Source organism: Amblyomma maculatum, chromosome 3 (genome assembly GCF_055883805.1).
Source record: "Amblyomma maculatum isolate TAMU_Amacu chromosome 3, ASM5588380v1, whole genome shotgun sequence".
NCBI lineage: Eukaryota > Metazoa > Arthropoda > Arachnida > Ixodida > Ixodidae > Amblyomma > Amblyomma maculatum.
The window spans coordinates 93,775,611-93,797,838 of NC_139346.1; positions in this window are offsets into that span (position 1 = coordinate 93,775,611).

Genomic DNA, 22,228 nt, shown 5'->3' on the forward strand with positions numbered 1-22,228 from the left:
TGTATCATCAGCGTACATGACCAGTTTCGGTGAAAGAGGCAAATAGCACATATCATTAATATACAAAATGAACAACAAAGGTCCCAGGATCGATAACGTTATAAGGGATATGACAGATATTAAAATATTTTGGATAGGTGTGTTCATATCGCCGGCATAACAACTCTTCCAAGTACCGTTTTGAGCTGGATACAATGCGGGAGTGGTAAAATGTTCGCGTGTTGGTACAGATGAGATACCCCATTGGGTCATGTATATGTTCGGCCGCGTTGGCGATGCTGGTTTGGTTTGTGGGGATTAACGTCCCAAAGCGACTCGGGCTATGAGAGACGCCGTAGTGGAGGGCTCCAGAACTTTCGACCACCTGGGGTTCTTTAACGTGCACTGACATCGCACAGCATACGGACGCCTTGCGTTTCGCCTCTACCGAAAAGCGGCCGCCGAGGCCGGGATTCGATCCCACATCCTTGGGAACAGTAGTCAAGCGCCGTAACTACTGCGCCACCCCGGCGGGATCGTTGGCGATGCGCCGTGCGTGTTTTAGGGGCCTTTCAGGTTCCGAAACACATAATCCCCTCCACTGAACGACCTTTGTATTATCCTCGCTCTACACGGTAGCATATAAAAAGAATCGCAATCGACAGTTGCGGCAAAATTTACCAACGACTTTAGCTAAGCAACGCCTGTAACGAAGATATCGCGAGTTTATTTGGTGCCGCTATGACTGGGTTCAATCGCGCGTCTCGGGAAGAATATGATGGGACATATTAATTGTGCGTCGTATACCGGTTAGTGACCATTGTGGGGTACCTGTGGACTTTAAATACGTGTCAGAGGTCTGCCAACGGAGTGTCTACAGCACACTGCAAGACAAATTTTGAATTTGTTGTGATTTCACGCAAGAAAACTCCCATCCACGCTCTAATGCATCGACAGTTTTCTATTCTATAGGTGCAGTTTTGCATTGCGGGGCAGTAACGCTCTCTTCACTATGTTTTAAAAGAAGATTTACACTTATAGCATGTCCTTACTAACCTGCACTGTCAACCCTAAAATGTCTGCATTTGCATGGTTGGTGAAATTTACTCCACTGTTCTAGCGTAACGAAGTCAATAACTGCTTGAAATGACAGATAATTCGAGCACGGTTTAATGCGAAAGCATTATATGCCCAATTAGCAAAAAAGCCAAAGTGTGCGTCAAGACAATCAAGAGAATTCCTCTGGCAGGTGGTAGTAGTTGGTCAGGTGGCGTGGCCATGCACTAATTCGTCGGTGGTTTGTGTGACGTCACTAGACCACATGCCATAGCCGAATTCGCAGAAACTACCCATCTTCCGAAGCACATTTCGGGTGGGAATCGAACACACCGACCTTTGGTACCCTAATAGGGCACTCTTCTTCTAGGTCATGCTGACATGTTCCTATGGCTTACTTAAAGCGGGGCTAGAAACCTCTGCTGCTCCTGGCAACTTGGGTAGACTACATCACGGTCCTGGATTTCTCGGCCGCAGCATGACTCAGCTGTTTACATAGTAACGTTATGCTTTTGGATTATCACATGCAAGCAGTCTTGAACACATATGTGCTGAATTTTCATAGCAGGGTTGTGTTCTCTTGACGCTTCTGAAAAGTTTGGAAATGAATCGCAGCTTTAAAGGCGTTTTAAAACGAAATATTTCTAATTCAAGTACTTGGCTTGTTTAGACGGCCTTTGCGAAATTGCGAAGAAATCGCGAAGTTGCGCAGCTGAATTCGTGAGACGAGTGCCACCCAGTGTATGCGTGGCCTTCTCTATAACTAGGACCAGTCCAAGCAATTTATAGTACTATGACATCGCCAGTCTCCATTCGAACCCTATCTCTCCTTTTACTTCCCCTTGCCCCAGTGTAGGGTAGCAAGCCAAGGTCACCGTGCCACCAGGCGACCAGCAGCCACCTCTGCTTTCATTATGTTACTCTCTCTCTCTCTCTCTCTCTCTCTCTCTTTGCGACGAAATTGCGCAGAATCATTAGGGAAGGGCCGTGAGACATTTTAGCGCCAGCTACAAATCCGCTACTTCCCCTTCCCCAAGGTATATTCAAAGGAACGACCCGAGATGAAAAAGTGTGTCGTCAACGACACTTCCGATTACATGACATTGGGATGTGTGGCTTACCTACCACTCTCTGATTTAATGTCGGCGCCATCTCTGCAGGACTGAATGGGAGGCCATGCTGCGCTGCTCGGATCGGGACGATCATGCCCAGTTATCGAGTGAGCCGAAGAGAACGCCCCCACGACACAATTGACGATCATATGGCACGGCGAACAATCCCACTAACCCCCCACTACTGAAAACGATGACAATAAAAAGTGTTACCGTCCTGCCATGATGCCGAATACTACATTGAAATCAATGGTGAAATTTTCGGTAGAAATCCACAGCAAGAACAAAACTCTTGATATAAACTTTGTTCGAAACAAAGCTTGCGCTACGCAAGCAACGGTGTTATAAAAAAAGTAGTGTGATAAGAAAATAGAACGAGCAATAATAAATGACACAATATGAAATTGAACTATTTGCAATATACTGCCTTGGTCTAAGGTCTGAGGATCTCAAAGACCGCTGCTGAGATACTCAGCACGTCATTTACAATTACCCTGAACAACCAGAGGTCGGGAAGGGTGGAGAGGAGGGTTGCTCGCATCATGCCGGTATTTACCATTAGGTCGCTGTGTATCACAACACGGCACAAATAGAAGCCATTTGGCTTGTGGACTTTTGACGAAGGCTGTGCGTAGAGCATATGAAGCGCGCTATAATGCGTTTATACATTCATGACACACTTACACTTCCTTTGCCTTTTCGATAAGTTTCTCTTTACTGGAAAAGAAACGAACACAGGCTTAAGTTAAGTGAAGGAACAAATTTTCTATTAATTACAGTTTAATTTAAAATGTCTATGCATGTGAGTGAAATTTAGGAGAACGTCACTGAGAGACAATAAGCAAGGTTATCCAACGCTTATATCCGCAGTAAAGAAAAAAGCAAAAAGTCTGCAAGTCAACCTTGTAGGTGAGAAAAGAGCATCAAGGCAAAATTTCAGGACATTTCTTCTATTCCTTATTTATGCGTAACTCTTGTAGGAAAAAATAGAAGGGAGCTTAAGGTTCACCTCAGACGTAGACGCGCTGCGTGTGTACGTTTAATTCACCTACTTTTTTAGCCACTAGCGTTTTAGCTAGCTACGATGGAATAGGATACAATGGCTGAGTACGCTTCAGTTAATATTTTTGTTCATTTGTTTATATCTCATCTTTAATTTTACTTTATGTCTATTTGAATATCTCATGGATAATAATTATTATTGCTTATTTAATGTCATTTATTCATTCAATTTATTTTAATTAATTATTCAACTTTGGCTTTAGTATTAGCCTCTAGTCCCACCTCACGTTCCGAACTCATGCAACCCCGTAGCCGAAACTGAGGTATGTGGTACGTCGAGGGGCTTTCGAGCAAAAGGACTGTGCACGCTTCGCTTAATAGTTTTGCTTGCTGAGGCTATTGATGAGGCAAGAACAGCGATGCTGTTCGTACGTTTAACGATAATACGCGAGAGAAAGCCATCTACGGCTGGCCACGGATTAATCAGTTGGCAACTTTAACTTATGGCCTCACAACAGTGTAACCTGGGCATGCACAGGACGAATAGCATTTTATACGAATATCCTGGGTCTTTCCATCCACTTAATTGCGAAATATGTGCCTAGGTGTGCAGTTAATATATTTTTTTATGAACGAAAGATAGTAAGCTGCTTGAGCGCATATGTATGTATATTCCCTGCTTAAAAATGCAGGTTCTATGCCTGCTGCTAGTCTAATTGAAGTCAATGCAAATCTATATGTTTCCAAAATTTGGCTCAAGAATGAATTGATGTAGAAAGTATTTTCGTGAATAGCGATTGGTTTACTTACTCTTCCTTTTGCTTCGCCGGGGGTGGCCTGTGAAGTAAAGAAAATTAGATGTTAACTATTTAGCTCAAATAATCAATTCCACCCAATGGAAGGGAAGAGAAGCATGCAGGCGCTATTCGAATAATTCAAAGGTACCCAGCAAAAAAAAAAATAATAATAATAATAATAATAAAAAAAGAAAAAGTGGGGCGTCAAGATATCGGGAAAATGTGATGAGAGCTCTGCCTGAGTTGCTGTTTCATAAACTGCATTTATGTTATTTATATATGTGACATACAGGTAACCGGAATTAGGAATATTACAGGAGAGCACAATAAGATCAAGATGATCGATACTAAAAACAATAAAAACACTTTATTGATAACTCTGTTAAATAACAGTAGCAAACAGTAAGGGTGTTTATTGTGAGGTGCTAGAAATACCTAATGCGCAAACAGCAAGCCTCTGGCCAAAATAAGAGAAAAACACAAAAGAATGGATGCTAACAAAATAAAAACTTGTAAAAGTAGCCTGAAAATGGCATCCGCAGCCTAAATACTCTTCAGAAGAACATTCTTGCGGGCTAGTTGGTTTATGTTCGGGAAAAGGAAAAGCTGCGCTAAAGGACAACAACTAGGGAAAGACTAACACAACACCACAAGCGCGGAGTTCAACACTTTTATTACCCTTCTCGCACTGCTGCTTCAGAATGGTATCGGATAGCCGAAGAATGCTTCAACCTGTGGTGGCGCTGCCTGAAGCATAGGCAGTGCACCACAGGTTCAAGTACTCTTCGATCATCTGGCACCGTCGCGGGGCCATGAGAGAAAGATTATAAAAGATACAGTGCATATTTTATAGGAGCACATTGCAAATGGCGCTAACGTAATAGTAAATGTGTTATTATGTGAGCTTTGAGGATGAGGATACAGCGTCCTCTAGGTTTGGGTTATATTTCTGTGGCACTGAGCTTTGAAGCCGCAGTGGGAAGAAATAAGTGAACAAAGACCGTGCATCAGAAAAAAAAAAAAAACAAGCAAATAACACATCGCATAAAACGCTAAGCATTCAGTGGCTCTGTTTTGAAAGGAAAATCAAGGAAGCACCAACAATGTGCGGTAATGGTTGTATTTTTGCTCTCAAGGTTACTCCGACTGCAGTCATTTTGATTCGCGCAGGATATTTAGGAAAATTCTGAGCTTCCGTGCTTGCAAATGATGTTTGCGATGAGGCTGCATATGCGTGAGTTCGAGTCCTTTCTTCCCGTGTTCGAAAGTAATTCGAGCGTCTTCTGACGTCGTCTTAGAGTCACGTTGTTTAATTTTTTTTAATTACACTTTAATTATTTAAACTAACTCGTGTGAACACAATTACGTGATTAATGATTAAGAACGGTATGAACAAACTTGTCATTTATGGTTCACGCTTTGATAAAAAGAATTACTATAGCAACGTGGTGGGGAACAGTTACTTGCCACTGAAGTAAAGGTTTAGGTGGCGTTTGTCGCCCCTGAATTTCGGCCGCCATGAACCCCCAAGGCATACTACGTCGAAAGTACCACCTAACTAGGAATGCTTATAAGCACAGAAACCGTTTAATCTGTCCAAAACGTTTCGTGAAACCGAATACATCGGTGCGGGACCAGCGGAGAATATTAGAAGTACAGACTTACGACTTTGATGACGACATCACTTTTACGGGCCTTTCGTGAACAGCGAAGAAGCTTTCCGTGAAACTTATCTAAAAAAAAAGTGCGAAATAAAATCTGTTTCAGCCCAGCTTCCGTCAAGCAAGATGCAGCTTTTCGATAAGCATCGTATATAAAAAAAGGCGTCCTAACAAGCAACTGCCACGCGCCAGAACGCTGTTTCCTAATGTGGGGGCCGACCATGTTGTACAAGGTGAAGTTTGGTTTGGTTTGGTTTGTGGGGTTTAACGTCCCAAAGCGACTCAGGCTATGAGAGACGCCGTAGTGGAGGACTCCGGAAATTTCAACCATCTGGCCTATTACTCGAGATACTTGCCTGCGGCTACATATCTGCTTTATTCGAAACACTGTGACCCCGTATTACTATTGTAATGGCCGAAGCTCAGGATGTTTGTGTGAACAACTGTTTCTTGCACCTCGTACAAGCAGTATCGTTTGTTGCAGCGACTCCACGCTTTAATACCCACCCTGCACTGATACTGCATCGCGTCAGTCCTGCCAACTCAGATGGGAGGCAGTCAAAACAGGCAGGAAAGCTTAAACCCTTCAGTGTCATAAACAGTCGAGTGGCGGCATCACTCCTTTACGGTACCAGCGGTCCTGAATAGGGCAGTCCGTCGCCATTCACGACTAGAGACAAATACAGCTTTTGGTTATAAGTACGCGCTTTGTTTTCGTAACGTCTAGCTGCGTGCATGTAACTCACGATAAAACATCGCAGGGAGAAATAATCTGGAAGCCGAACAACAAAATTCGGAAAGAACACTCACCAAGAACTGCAGCCTTTTTCTCCTACCCTGCTTCTTCCTCTTCTTCTTCTCCTTCAGAGCATGCGCACGAGGCCTACTAGCCGGTACGATCTCGCGGCCCGGTGAAAATACTGCGTGCGCTAAAGTACTAGTATAGAAGCACATATATTATTTAGCTCTTACAGCTGTTGATGGTAAATCCGTTATATCCGTCCGTGATGAGTGAAACCCTCAGTCCAAGACCCCGATGGCTGACGCGATCAGGAGGTCCCTCGTGATTATTTACGTGATGACTGTACAAATGAATGATTTCGTCTTTTCTAAAGAAACAAGTGCCCTCTATTTAAAGCTATTAGACACTGGGCGATAAAAGAAGTGGATGTCAAAAAGGAAGGCTTACAGAGAGGGCGGGCGCTGACTTACAGCTTCTTTATTCAGCCAAAGAGGGGCATATTTTATAGGGTATAACCCTCACCTGTGCCCGACATTTATCACATGAGTAAGCGATAAAACAAAGTTCTATTTCAGTACTGTCACTACTTATTAGCGGTACACTCCACAGATTGACCCAGCAAAGAAAAAAAAAAGAATATATATCCCGGTCTAAACCTAGAACAAGCTATACAAATGGCCTATAACAATTAAATCTGTCAAAAAAAAAAAAGCCAAAACAAGGTGGCCTGTGCAGCAATTAAAGCATTTCGTATAGTAGCAAGCAGTGTCCAAAACCAAAAGGTAACTCCAATCAAGCGTATAAATATCCTTAACACCGCACAAAAGAGCCCAAATCATCATCTACAAAACAGTAACAATCTACATGTGTGTATCCAGAAATCGTAGCGTTTCATCATGGGGCGAAGCCGAGGGTGAGCTGAGAGGTTGAGGTTGTTGCTGACTAAAGGTGGGATTAGCCTTGCGGGTTTTGCCGACAATTGCGTCACCGTAGAGGCACGTAAATAATAAATAGTGTTCACAAGTCAGTCACACATAATCCCACGTAGTAGATAATAGTCACTACTTCGGTCATCATTCGTATTCCAGATCCGAGTCCTGCAAAAAAGTAAAAAAAAAAGGCGTGAAACCTCCTTTCTACAATACCGGTTTCCGCCCGGATAGACAATGTCCTGAAATGAATTGTGGCTCCCCCACGTCTGTGACAAAAGGAAATGCTTGCCCCAGTTCTTTACGGAATGCAAGATGGCTTACAACCACACTGCTTACAGTGGCGTGCCAATTAACTGTCAGAATGGTTTTTCGCTTCCAAGTCGTGTTCTCTGGCTCCGTTGTTATTGTATCTCCCCATCTACGTATGGAAACATTATTATCTATAGCCGACTACTACAGAGCAGTGGGAGCAGATGCTTGTAATAACGAGCACCATCTTTGGAGAGATCCGATCACCAAAAGTACCCATGCCGAACAAAGGTACACCGCAGGGTTCTATAATCTCTCCAATGCTATTTACATAGCAATGATAAATTTAGCAAAAAAACTGTTGACCCGCACTGATATTGGCTTCACTTTATACGCGGACGACATCACCATCTGGGCTACTCAGGGATCCTTGGCGCAAAAAGAAGAAGCTCTGCAAGCCGCTATAGACCTAGTCGAGGAATTTGCCGGGAAGAGCGGTCTTCAATGCTCCCCAGAAAAATCCGAACTTATCAGGCTACACAGAAGAAATTACAAGTCCCCAGGAGAAATTCAGCTCTCTCTAGGAGACTAGATAATTCAAGAGAAGGACAAGATCAGAGTTTTGGGGCTGTGGTTGCAAAGCAATTTGAGAGTGGATTATACAATCAAAACACTCAAAACCACAGTCAACCAAATTTCCAGAATGATTAGAAGGGTGACCTGGCACCGGAAAGGGATGAGGGAGGAGGACACCCTCCGCCTTGTACAAGCCCTAGTCGTTAGCAGGATTACCTACGGGCTCCCATATCACGAAATTACATTCACTGATAAAAGGGCCATTGACACTATCATAAGAGGAGCCTATAAAACGGCCCTAAACCTCCCGCCAACAACATCAACGGAACGTCTTTGGGCACTCGGAGTGCTCAAGGATGCGGTTCTAGAGAGTCAGAAACAACGCCTAACAACAACGCAGGCGGGTAGGGAAATCCTGTCAAAACTAGGGCTATGGCAGGCACTAAGAACTTCCGAGATCAAATCACAAATTCCGACATCCACAAGAAACAACATCTATGTGAACCCGATACCCAAGCACATGCACCGTGAGTTACAGAAGGGTCGAAGGAAAGCCGGAGTCAAATCATTGGAAAAACAATTGTCTAAAGACGCGGAAGTTGTCTACGTGGACATAGGGGCTTACGGCGAGCCTGGCAAGTTCACAATAGCTGCAGTTGACCACCAGAAGAGGCCAATTATTCAGGCTTCGATCTATGCCAAGGATCCTGCGGAAGCGGAATCACTGGCAATAGCCGTCACCATTAAAACACAAGACAACCAAAAGAAATCATCACATGTAGTGACCGACTCCCAACCAGCCTGCAGGGACTACCTGGCCGGAAAACCTCACAGAAGAGCGTGTGCAATATTACGTTCCATCTCCCAGACGCACACAATTACATGGACACATGGACACGAAGGCCTAGAAGGAAATGAGGTAGCGAATGATCTAGCCCGAGCTCTCACAAACCGGGCGGATCCCCATCCCTACCCCACCCCTCTCCTAGGACCCTACGGCGACAGGCTGGAACACCTACGGTTAGAAAGAAGAATTTTCACACCACCACACAAACAACTTCCTTCCTCGGACGCTATAGACTGGAGAAAAATACAAACAAACACATTCCCCAATCTTCACATTTTAAATAAGATAAGCCCAACAAAATACACGAGTTACTGTCCTTGGTGCGGTGCAAGCCCCACACTCTATCACATCTCTTGGGAATGCCAGGACAAACCTGACCCAACGTTACTAGTGCCATGCCCGACACACGAGCAGTGGGAGGCGGCCCTGACCAGCGACAACCTGGACCAGCAAGCCTGGATTATCCAGCTAGTCCGCAAGTCAGCTGCTGCCAGCGGAGCCCTGGACTAGGGGTACCGACCACCCAGCTCCTGCGAATTCTTACTGATTATTAATTAGAAGTTTTCTCTCTCTCTCTCTCTCTTTCCCTTTTGGGACAAATAAAGTATTATTGCGAAAGCATTTCTCGTATCTCGAGTGGCGTCAACAGAGTGTGTCGACAGAGGGTGTAGTCAGAGCGTGTCATAGGAGCGCATGCGCGCGATCAAAGAAGGTCCTCGGTTAGCGCCCCAAAAAGGTCGTAGATTCAAGTATGGCCCAGGGTTTGAGTTACAGTAAAGTCATGGGTTTGAATGCCAGCAAATGTCCTGGACTCAGTTCCAAAGAACGCATTCGGTTTGAGTCACCACGAAGGTCGCGGGCTCGAGCCCCAAAGAGCGTCATCTTAGGTTCGTGACCCGAAAGAGGCCGTGGATACATGTATGTATGGTCAAGGAATTGAGTTCCAATTAATTCATAGGTTCGTTTCCCAATGAGGTTCGCGGGTTCGAGTCCCTCGCTCGACAGCATTCAGAGAAATGGTTTCACATTACTGCACTTAAACGGACTTAAGTACACACAGGAAATTTCTTTATCTATCGCTGCCGTTATAATAAGCAAACTAGCCATGCGACTCGTAGCAATGTAACAAACAGTTATAGTATCTCTTCACTATTGTTTACATCACGGAAAGACATCACCTTTGAAGTGAGGTTGAAAGTATTATTGAAATTTTACTGGAAGGCCTGAATGAACAAAACTACCACTAGCCAGGTCGTGAACGTGAGTCTGGCTGCACGATATCTACGATGGCGATGTCTTATAAACGATAAGGAGAATAACGGCCGTAGCAATGCAGGGAATGTAATTGCAGATGTGGCAAAGAGCCAATATGGCGGGAGGAGATTAAGAGGTACAGAGGCCCTATACGTGGCGCAGCATTTCGTTTATCCGCCTGTGCTAATGGTTATAATAAACATAACAATGTGTTACATCGTGCAAGAAGTGCCCGTGTAGAGGCGTCGCTGTAAAGAATACCCATGCTCTTCGTTTAGCATGAACATACTTTACAGAGAGCTTTATTGAATTCTTTAATTCATGAGACCATTGGATTGAAGTGCAGACACGGCCATGCAATGAGCATAACTTGCACCTGTAGGTCCTGGCTGTAGAGCATCTCCCATCGTTTCTATGAACAAATACCCCCTTCAGGCCCGCGCTCGCACCGAGGCCCAAGAGCACGAGGCGCATTCTTCAGGTTTGTCAATCACCGGTTTTACTACATAACGTTCGTGGTACTACTCTTTTATAGCCGCCATATTGCGAGGCAACAAAGAAAATCAGTGATCAGACCACTTGGCAGTGCAGAATTCTAGTTTCCCTAAATCAGAGCGGAGTCTTCCTTTTCGGCGTCCCTTATTGCGTATTTGTCGCCGCGGTTCGTGAGACGCTGAAATTTTTAAATTACTACAAAGTATATATTCATCACTGATCATTACTTCTGAAAAACCTCATGTCATCTGTCGCGATTTATTGATTTTGGAAATTATTTTCTGGGACCCTTTTGGAGCACCATTTTTCTGCGATAGCTGGAGTCGCATGTCAAACCTCTGCGGCCCGTAAAAGCAGGAAATTCGCTTTGTGCATTGATGACGGTTGTGACGATGCAAAGTGATTTCCCACAATCCTGTCCTGAGGCCCGCTTATGTGAACATTGATTTGCCACTTTAACGCCCACAGCCTAGCGATGAAAGAAAACGCACGAAGAGGCAAAGGAAGACGAAGCTCGCATTGCAGTCTCGTGCTGCTGAGATCCCGTGACACGAGAAGTCGAAGAAGAATCGCGGAAGACGGCGGACGTGTTCTACTCGCCCATGTCTGGCACTGCTCTCAAGATGCCCCGCAAGCCCCGTGAGTCAATATCGCGGGTGCATTCGGCGTCGGTGTCTCGCCACTGCGTCCACCTGTACATTCCTGTCTGCGTTTTCCCCTATTCGTACATTCTGTAGTTCCTCTAAACGTACGCGCCGGTAGTTGATGTCGCGTGCTTATCGGGCAGCAGTCTGAGCGGAAGTCGGGGGCTCATAACTAGAAAGGCAGCACTCATTAACCATTGTCCATATCCCCGCTATATTAACTCCGTTCCAAGCGTTGCCTCGTGAGTCCTCTTAATGAAGAACAGCACGTTTCTGTTACAAGCATGTTCGGTGTGGATTTTGCCGAGAAGCGTTATGGCCCGGCGGACGCCGTCAACGGCTAACTCCGAAGGACGCAGGTAACACACCGCGTTCGAATACGCACACACAACACATGCACTGCTCGTGCCGTGTTGCCTTTTTAATGCGTGAGCATTGTATGGCTATGCAGGCGGGTTTCGCATGGGCGTGACCTTGTCGGAGTTGTAAAAGAGAAACTAGTTTGGTGTACCGAAAAAAGAATGACACAATCGCATAGATCGTCAAGGGAAGGTGTGAAAGTGGCCGTGCCTTTGCGTACACTGTATTTTTCTGTAGTAAATTCATAAAATCCTTTTTTCACGATAAGATTTGTGCTGTTGCTGAAAGTTCTTGGCCAGAAATCCTAAATAGAAAATTTTTGTGGCTAGATATCTTCATGTTTTTCTGCTCACAGATTTGTGCTAATTATACCTTTCTATATTTCAAATAACTGGGGCTCATTATTGCCAGCAGGTGCTGCATGCGCAGTTTTCTCTCACGTTTCGTGGGCAGAGAGCCGGTCGTGGGGTCACAAGCTGACGTCATCGCTCGCCGGCTACGGGCGCCGCCTAGAGTCAATGTCGACCATCATGAAGCCACGGACAAACCCCCGCCGAAAGTCCGGCGGGGACTTCCACACCACTTTCTCCGCCCTGTACCCAAGGCAAGAAATATAGGCATCTGCGTTAAGCTCAAGGCCAAGCCTCGCGTGGTACCTCGATGGGGTTTTCTGGTTTGCGACGAGTAGAGTATACGAGTGGATGACATAGTTGAGGGCTGGACGGAAACCCGTCCGACGAGGGAAATTGAGCACTTTCGAAGAAAACAGCATTCTTCAGTTTTCTTCAAAACATATCCAGACGTAGACGAGTCACAACAGGGCTATGCCAATAGGTTTAAAGGTGCAGAGAAAATCAGAAGAAAACTATGCCCTCTCATTACGGCTGCGTGTAACTTAGAGAGAATGCATGTTTTGGGTTTTAACGCGATGACGTTAAAGACATCGCCCCCTCCCCCCTTTCCCTGAAAACGACAAATCGCGGGCGTGGCCTGGCTCTAGCAGGTGGTAGTCGGCAGGTTACATAGCCGTCTACTCACCGACTTTCAGGTTGTACGAAATCACAAGAGCCCTTTACATGGTCGAATGACAGGCTCTGCGACAAGGGCATCTCATTTTAGAAGGTTATTGGGATGGCAGTCCAACCGTCCTGGACACTTGGGCGCCGAGTAAGACACGCAACGTTTACGCCTCGCATGCCCCTCTGCTAGGCCTGTCTAATGTTGAGCTTCGTAGACATCTTCGAGTCATCGTTCATGGTGTAGCTTAGGACCGTATGCTAATCAATATGGGGGATGTCATAGATGCACAGAACATAGTGATTAGGCGAATATCGAAGGGCCGAACGAGAATCCACAAAAAGTGGCTCAGACGGGAGCCACAATGATATCGCGTCATAAGCGGAGCTTGTAGCCTACCGACGAGGAGCAGCACGTCACGGGGGATATCAAAGTCGTAAAGGTCCCCCCAATTTGTCGTACGTCCATATATGTCATGACCAGGTGTCACCTTCAGCTCTGCATTATAACATGTTCATAGCTGATCAGCGTTTTAGGCCTACACGCTCGACGCCTACATTCTGCGAAGATAGGTGCATCGCCGTGATATGGCGGTTTAGGTTTGACTATGCCAGTCCCGCCATCCTGTGTCATCCTAAGCTCAAGCGGTATTTCATGTAGTACTCACGGATTGAAATAGGACACTCGGAGCGCGTGGCCGTCGCTGCATGCAGCGCCGCCCGTGGATGCTCATGGAACCAAGGTGCTGCGTTGCGGTATAGCGCGAGGGGGAGAACATCTAAAAAGCAGAACTGCTCCTTCCGGTCGCCAATAAGCCGGCCTGTTGTTTACCACAATGCCTTGCATGCAGCGACGGCCACGCGCTCCGAGTGTCCTATTTCAATCCGTGAGTGCTGTTCATACATACTCGGCCAGCAAGACTCTGCTGCGGACGTTGCCTTAAAAGTTCCTCTCACCTTATCCTGGGCGTAAGGCAAGCGATTGAATAAGTTTTTTCCTCTTATGCGCAGCATGGACTTCAGCGACTCGCTGTGGGACGATCGCAGCCCGCTGGAACAGTTGCTGCTGACGGGCCTATGCTTCGGGTTGTTCTTGCTCATGATCAGCACCACGTACCTGGCCTACTTCTCGCAAACGTACAACCTGCCTAGCCGACGCCACGTCTTTGGCATGGAGTTCGACGTCTGCACCAAGGAGGTCTGCGTCGAGCACGGTACGCGGCTATCAGGGCCCGCTACTCGGCTCGATACCCAATAAATGAATTGATTCTTCTACCGAGGAAAATAAAGAAACGACCATTCTAATTGAAGAAACGTCACTTCGTTTCTAATGAAAGCAGGCTGTCAGTTACACTTACGTCAACTAATCCCATTTTCTCGATGTCGCTCATAATTCTTTGCTTCATATTGGTCGGATTTTATGCTCTCCCGCGGCCTTAAATGTCGTACATGTTTTGTTTTCATATTGATCAAGGCATGATCAAAACGACATTTGCAATATTTCACCTACTGTTCCGATTATGTGTATATATATATTTTGCTTTCCTGTTTTAGCAACAAAATAAGCAGGGGTGTAGGCTGGTGAATCTGCCCGCGAGCAGCTTTTTCCCCGCTCCCTTCCTTCACATATGGCCTGGTGGTAAAAGTATTATTATACACAAGCATGGCGTGAACTACGTACACGCACGCACAATTCTTGCACAAGGCGACAGAGAATTTGATATTGCAATTGGCCGAATATTTAGGGGAATCCCCCAAGGTGGAGTAGATTTGTAATAAGGGAGTAATTAATCATTGACATCCACCCAAGCTCAGCCATATAGCTACAGAGGAAAGCTACACAGCTACACAGAGAAGCTTCGTAGTTATTAATCCTGATCCGGGGATTGAACCTAGAGTCACCGCCTTTCCGGGGAAGTCGCTCTACCAACTGAGCTAACCAGGAAGACCAGAAGAACAGATGATAGGGCTAGAGTGAATTCATCAGTGACGGTCAGCAGAATAGATGGTAGGGCTAGTGTGAATTCATCAGCAACAATAAGTTATACACGTACTGATAGCCAGCCTCTTTCCCTGTGCACAAAAAAACCCTTCTCTATATATGCACTTTAGTGACAACAGTAAATCAAGCGGACACATCGACCATTCAGAGTAAGTGTATACCAGGCGACCACATCTGCAATTAGTGCCACGCATAGCGAAACCATTTAGTTGTCTCTCTTCGGTAATTCTCTACTCTCAACAGCTTCCTTGAATTTTTTGTTACATGCCCCGAATCTAAACGCAAATTATTAGCAGCCAGTCACGACACTGATATGCGAAGGGGCATAGCTATACACAGAGCACACTCAGTTGCTGCTCGATGTAGCATTGCGATCGATAAGAGTAACGCGTTATTGAGATCGCATTCCTGAGATGGCTATTTCAATCTCGGAGATGGACACCTGAATGTCATCTCAGGTGACGCTTACTGAGGTGACATTCACTGCCTCTCTATTGCGGTGAAATTCGCGTCTGCCTTTCACGTTGGCGCTCTCAGACATCCCCATCCTCCCTGTGTGCCTAACATGTCTCGGCACTATCTGCCTGACGGCCTCCTCGACATGTCTTCCCGTCCTCTTTTCACATCGGCGTGTGATGACATTTCCTGTACAGCGCGCCTGCTCGAGTCGACGCTGAACCGTTCGGCCGAGCCGTGCGGTCACTTCTACGAGTACGCGTGCCACCGGTGGCCCCGCACTGTCGCCGCGGGCCTCACCGAGAACACCAGCAACGTGTGGACGCTGCTCAGGAGGAACGCCATCGCCGAACTAGAGAGTGAGCGACACTTCCAATTGAACTTAGCAGCGTTCTAATGCATAGATTCACCACGTTCCACTTCTAGCGTTCGTCCAGTACAAAGAATGAACGACAGGTTGATTTCCATATACTGTGTGCTTGATCAAACGGGGAAGAGTAGGATGCAAATAATGGAAAACTATAGTTCCTATTGAACTGCGCAAAGTATACGGATGGCCGCTCAGTTGTCAAATGCAGATGAGTGTGTTACGAATGTTCGACGCTGCCTTTCAATCATGTGCCTTCACACCGCTCCAGTCACTGCATGCTTTTATTGTTCTGTTGTTCTTTAGGTACCGTGAACAACCTGGTGAAGGAGCGTAATGAAGGCGCCAGGCTGACTGCAGTGCAGGAGACGGTGGTTCAGTTCTACGAGTCGTGCACCAACTGGAGTGAGTCAGCGCGAGTCCAGTTGCCATCCTTGTGTTCCCTTCAAATGACTAGAAATACGACATCTCTTGATTGGGTGTGCCTTCTTTTTTTTTTTTTGCAAGGGTGGATGAACATTAATAAGGCCTAATCTAGCGGGTAAATTCCCTTATTGTTCGTGTACAGTTTAAAGAAGAATTTCTTCTCATATTCAATTTGATTTCTTCACCTAGACGGTGGCTACAGTGACATACTGAACTGTGCTAGGGGTGACATAAAGAGCTGGAAACCTCTCAGCAAAATTGCTAATTCGAAGTTTATACACGATAGCGTATCAAACCCATTCCACCGAAATGCCGCTGCCATCGCCATAGACAGTGGTCGGAAACAGTCCTGATTTGTTGAGACGGTCATTACGACACATCCACATGACATCGCGCTCGAATTTGAAGCACCCCACATTAAAAAATTGAAATAAAAAATCTCAGATTGAAAAGGCGGCGATTAAGACGCTATCACATTTCTTATTGCGATGTTTAAACGTCCTGGTAATTTTTATTATATGCGACTACAACAGCAGCTTGTCCTTAAATATATTGTCAGAATGACAACAGATAAAGCAGCAGCTTTACTCAGGGTAGTTGCTTTCGGATTATTTATTTCACACATGCCTTGACACAGACTCTTCTCTAATGCACAAAAATGAATATGTATTTGATACTCGTCCAAGGGCCCCGTCGGGGTGGTGCAGTAGCTAGGGCGCTCGACTACTGTTCCCACGGATGCAGGATCGAGTTCCGGCCTCGGCGGCCGCATTTCTGTGGAGGCGAAAAGCAAGGCGCCCGTGTGGTGTGCGATGACAGTGCACGTTAAAGAACCCCAAGTGGTCGAAATTTCCGGAGACCTCTGCTGCGGTGTCTCTCATAGTTCTGTCGCTTTGGGACGTTAAACTCCTCAAATCAAACCAAACCAACTCGTTCAAGGAAATGCGCTGTACGCGCTTTGAGCGTAAAAGCAGCAAACTTTCCTTTTTCCGTTACGTCAGGCCAGTGAGCAGTTGGAACGTCGACAAATGGCCCATATGGCCTGCCCCCACCATAAGCGCATTTGGCAACAACAAAAATATGTATTACTGTAATCTTTCGGTATATCATTGAGTGGTGGGTATTGTGCAGACTTTAAGCTGTGTAGTAATTAGGCCTGCTATTATATTAGTCCACGGTTTCTTCTCGAAATGACTTGTTAGCTTTCACAGAAACGTCACCTAAACTCTTTTCTCACACACCCTGGAAAAATAACCGACCTCCCGACTATGTGTGGCGCAAAAGAAGACAATTAAGTCTCCTTGTGTAAACGTAGGCTCCGCTTGCAAAGTGAGGCTCCCCCTCAACCCTCGTTCAGCGATTTCATAGTGTTTAGCTGTCGTTCTCTCGTTTTACCCTGTTCTACCCTGCAACCCTGTGATTTACGGTACCCGTGCCCCAGTGCATACGAACAGCCACACGTCTTTCACAGCGGTTCGATTTGCTGTAGATGTTTTAAGTGGTTTATTTACATTTCATTTGCCAAACACCACTAGAGTTTCATGTTCGATCGAGAACCACTTATTTTAGTGACTGTGTTTGTACACGTTGCCTGTTTTTATTCGTCTAACTGAGCTTATTTCATCAATTGTGGTTAAGATAATACTGCCTCATCATTCCGAGCAGGTCACATGTGAGGACCGAGCAGTATGCCAAGTTGAACCTTATATAAAACCGGTTTCCATTGGGCGAATAGGAGCACATTTAGCTGTACTAAAAGTGTTCTCGCGAGTCTATACACGGCTCATTGCTGGTAGTGCAGGCAGGTATAGTGCGAGCCCACTCTCATTGCCGGTAGTGCGGGCGACAATTTGTGTGCACGTGACGGGGCATCGTTCTTTCGCGCAGCGCTGCGCAACTCGGTGGGTCTGGAGCCCTTGCGTGACGTGCTGAGCAACCTGTCGGTGCGCTACTGGCCCCTGCTGGACGTGTACGGCGAGGAGTACAACGCGCCGCGCATCCTGCTCAGGCTGCTGCTGCGCCTGCGCCTTGACGTGTTCGTCTCGCTGCGCGTGCAGCGAAGCCTGCGCAACCGCTCACACTTCGTGCTCAACGTGAGTGTCGCGTTCTTTGGAGGATATATTTCTGTACGCTGAAGTGCACTGTTTAGAGTTGCACGTGTGTCTATCTCTCTGGCGAGGAGAGGCCTTCGCCCGGCAGTGGGTATAGTCAGGCTGATGATGATGATCAAGTGTGCCATTGTATATTCGATGCGCGTTTCCGGTTGGATGCCGCTGAGCGAGGGCGCGAAGAGACATAGGGTGACAATGCCCTCAATGGCAGTTCAACCGCCCTCCAGTACAAAGTCCGGAGGGGGGCTGCACTGCTAATATTTAATGCGCGTGGCTTTGACAGTACCCTTTGAACGTATCAGCGAAGAAGTAATAGGAAATAATTTATCCTTTGTACTAGTGATATGTTTCTTTTCAGGTTGTGTTCTCATACTTCTTACAAGCCAACATTACACCGTTTAAATTGCATGCTCTGATAGAATATATCTGCTAGTTTTTAAATTATCGAATATCAGAATGAAATCTTTACAGCGCCCCTGCATGCACGCTATATTTGCATCTGACACGTTTTCACGCCAAAGTAATGCCGCGTGTTCGCACTCCTAGTTTTCATCTGTTGCCGTCTGCACGTGGTAGGATTTGGAAATGCACTTCCTGATGCACTCGCCTTCGCGCAGGCCGATTGGCGAACAAGCCAAGGAGAGTGAAGCTGGGCAGACGTTTAGCGCCGAGTTCTTGAAAATTGCTGCCAAGCTGCCTTACGTGGCACAATGTTGGCCGATTTCCGGAGTGCTGTGATCATGCGGAATCATAAGAGTGTCAGAGCTAGACACTCACGTTCGAGGGACACCCGGCACATATGGCCCAAATTTTTAACACTCCGGTGAACGTAACACGAAAAATGATGTGTCAAAAATTCAAACTGTTCTATGAAGAATGCCAGCTACCTGAATTGCATGTATATAGACGTGCAAGGACGAATTGTTTGTAAACGGTACGAATGTTGGCGACCGAACGAATTTCTTCGCCATATGCATTATTCTAAACACGAAGGAATCGCCCCTCCTCCTGCGCCCTAGAGTCGCATCCCACCCCTTCCTCCCTGACCTTTGCACCCACAGCGGTCCGCAACCCCCTGGTAACCTGAAACAAATTACATGATTTCTCTCAGGTCATTAGGCTGTCACTAAGGCCAGTTACCCTATCGCTTAATATAGCTATATTGCGCCCAGCTGGTACGAAGGAAGCACATGCAGCGAAGGTATGGCCGTCTGATCGCAGATCGACAGCCCCCGGTTCGGGCTGCCCCAGGGCCTGCTGCGCTTCGAGTACGCGGCCAAGGCGTCGGTGCTGGATCACTACCACGACTTCATCGTGCTCGTGGCGCGCTTCTTCCGCACCGACGTGCGCCTCTCCACCGTCGCCAGGGAGATCGTCGAGTTCGAGGAGAACCTGGCCATGGTGCGTCCACGCCATGTTGCTGTCAACGTTTTTAGATAGTCGCTGTCTCTCGATACGTACTACCTCTATCCTCGGGGCGCTGACGCTCAGAGAGCGGATGCTGCGAAAATTAGTCGAAGAAATATGTTAGTCGAAGAAAGTTCAGTGTTAAAAACAATATTATTGCGCACCCACGTGTCTGCCACTTTGAATTTTCAATTGTGAAAATACAAGACTTTTTGGCTGGCGTTATCATTTTTAGTGTCATGCAGCAAACGGTTGGTCAAATGAAAGCCTGAACAAGGAGTCACCTCTGAAAACGCCCCAACACTTTTAAAAAGTAACGTATCGCCAAATAAAGTTTTTCCGTCCTTCCTTGACTTGCAGGCAGTTATAACGCACAAACAACTACGCTGTTTCATATGTAAGTCACTAAACAGCTCCACGTTTGTCTTGCAGACTGTCGAGGCAGTCTACAGCGAGAAATCCTTTCTTTGGAGCGGAGTCGTGACCGAACACGCGGCCTTAAACGAGACAGTCATGGTGAGATATATATACATTGGTTTAACGATTCCTCATTCATCATGCGATAGGATGAAATGCGTGTATATAAAAAAAAATAAAGGGGGGGGGGGGAGCAAGCATGTTTTTTTCTTGGATTATGTCAGCAAATGAGTTCTCCGAAAAGAAAAAAAAAAAAAAAAAGCAACAACCGGCTGACGTCTGTGATTTTCCTAGATACATTTTCTTTCACCACAAGTGTTTGCGCGAGCTTTTGGCTGACACGTCTTTCTATTTAGTCAGTAAAATATCGCTAAAATGATTATTTATGCTGTAAAAGGGCGCTTTATTTACAAAGTTTGATGGTAGGGGTAAAAGTACGGCCACAGTGCCAGTTTGTTTGGTAACAACCATAAATATATTTCCGTGTCGGTTTTTGGCATGAATTTTAGCGCATCACTTCAAATGCCTACATGCTATAGGAAGATCCTGTTGAGATCCCACGTTGCTTTTCATGAAGAGTGCAGCAACAGGGATGTTTTCTAAGTTCGGTTTCTAAGTTTGCCTAATCCAAGTTTCTGTTACCAGAGGCTAAACAGGCCTTTGTTACTCGTGCATTACCATGTGATTACTTGTAATTTTTACCTAATTGATCATTCTTTCACGCCTTTATTGAAATAAACATGCATCGTACGAGACACTCTTACATGGTCCTGCGTGCTCAGAGGCCCATATGCGACAACATAGAAACATCTAATCTACGGCTTGGAAATATTTTTCTGCACATTCATGGGAACCGTTTGTATCAACGCTAAGAAGGGGAAACTTTCGCTTTGGTCTGACAAGAACGTTCGTAAATTGCACATGATACTCATTGACTGATGAACAATTACAAGACTCAATGTGTATTCGGCGCGCCGAAGCGACAATTTAAGCTTTTCAGCTGGAAGATTGGGGAAGCTAGATGCAATGAAGGAAGAAAGGAAAGGAACGAGTGCATTAAACGAGACCGACACGTTCAGTGACTGAGGAACGACTGACGTTTATTGGCGCCGTACCGGAAGTGCCCGAGCACGTTGCCAGACTGGTTCTTAAACAATTCGCGCTTATTTACGCGTCATCTAACCCTTCGCGACTTGTGAATTTACAGACACCGTTCACCGAGATCATAGCCAAGGTGACAGAACGTGTGACTGGCGCACACCGGGCCGCTCCAGAGGTGGTGCTCTGGAGCAAAGAGTACTTGCAGTACCTGTCGCACCTGTTCCACCAGCCGGTCATTCGGTGAGAATCTGAGATTATCTGCTCATTATGCCAACACGGTCCAACATTTGCGCCTGTTACGGGCCACTGCGGCTGCCAAAAATGGGATGAAGCCGCAAAAAAGCTTTCACGGAACCGCAAAACCGTGAGCGCTGACTCATGCGAAGTTCTTAAAAAAATAGAATACACTGTAGATATTGGTATGATTTGAGCTGGATTTAAATAGTCTTTTATTTTGCCAGTGCCCCATTAGGTGCAAATTAAAAAGAAAATACCAGCCGAGCTATGGTTATGGTGTACATTAAATAAATTTAGATTGGCTTAAATTCAGCAACAACAAAAAATATCAACGCGCAGTCCGAGGCGCCGAACCTAACAGTCATCTTGAAGACATCTGACCGGGCAGGATGCCTGCGGCATTCCTATTGGACAGTTGCGGCCAACGTGTTGCGCTCCGATTTTCCACTCAGTGCGATGACTGACTCCGCTATGGCCTTGCCCCCCCCCCCTCCCTCTCCCCTTTCCCCCATCCCATACTTTTCCCTATGCGAATGCGCAGTGCTTTACGGGCAAGTGAAGTTCGGTTCTCGCAGACTGCTCCTATTTCTCCACTAAGACAGAAATTAAGCGGTTCTCGCAAAAAAAAAAAAAGGGGGACACGAGGAGGAGGAGCTGGGTACGGCGGCTGTTCTGTCGAATGTCAAGACCACGTTCAGATGACAATAGCTTCGGGTATGAAATTCTCGCTGTCCTGTCTTCGTGCAGTGGCCATGTGGATATCAACGCGACAACGTATCGAAACGTACGCCTAAATGTGAATCAGTTCAAAATCCTCAGTTATCACCCTTGTTGTTAAAGTCTTCTTGCTGTCCGCGACGCAGGCGCCACCTAATAAACTACATGACATGGCGCGTCATACTCGAGCTGGGTCCGTACACCAGTCAGCTGTTCCTGGACATCCGGCAGGAGTTCCTTCGCCGCATCGGGCTCGCCTCGAACG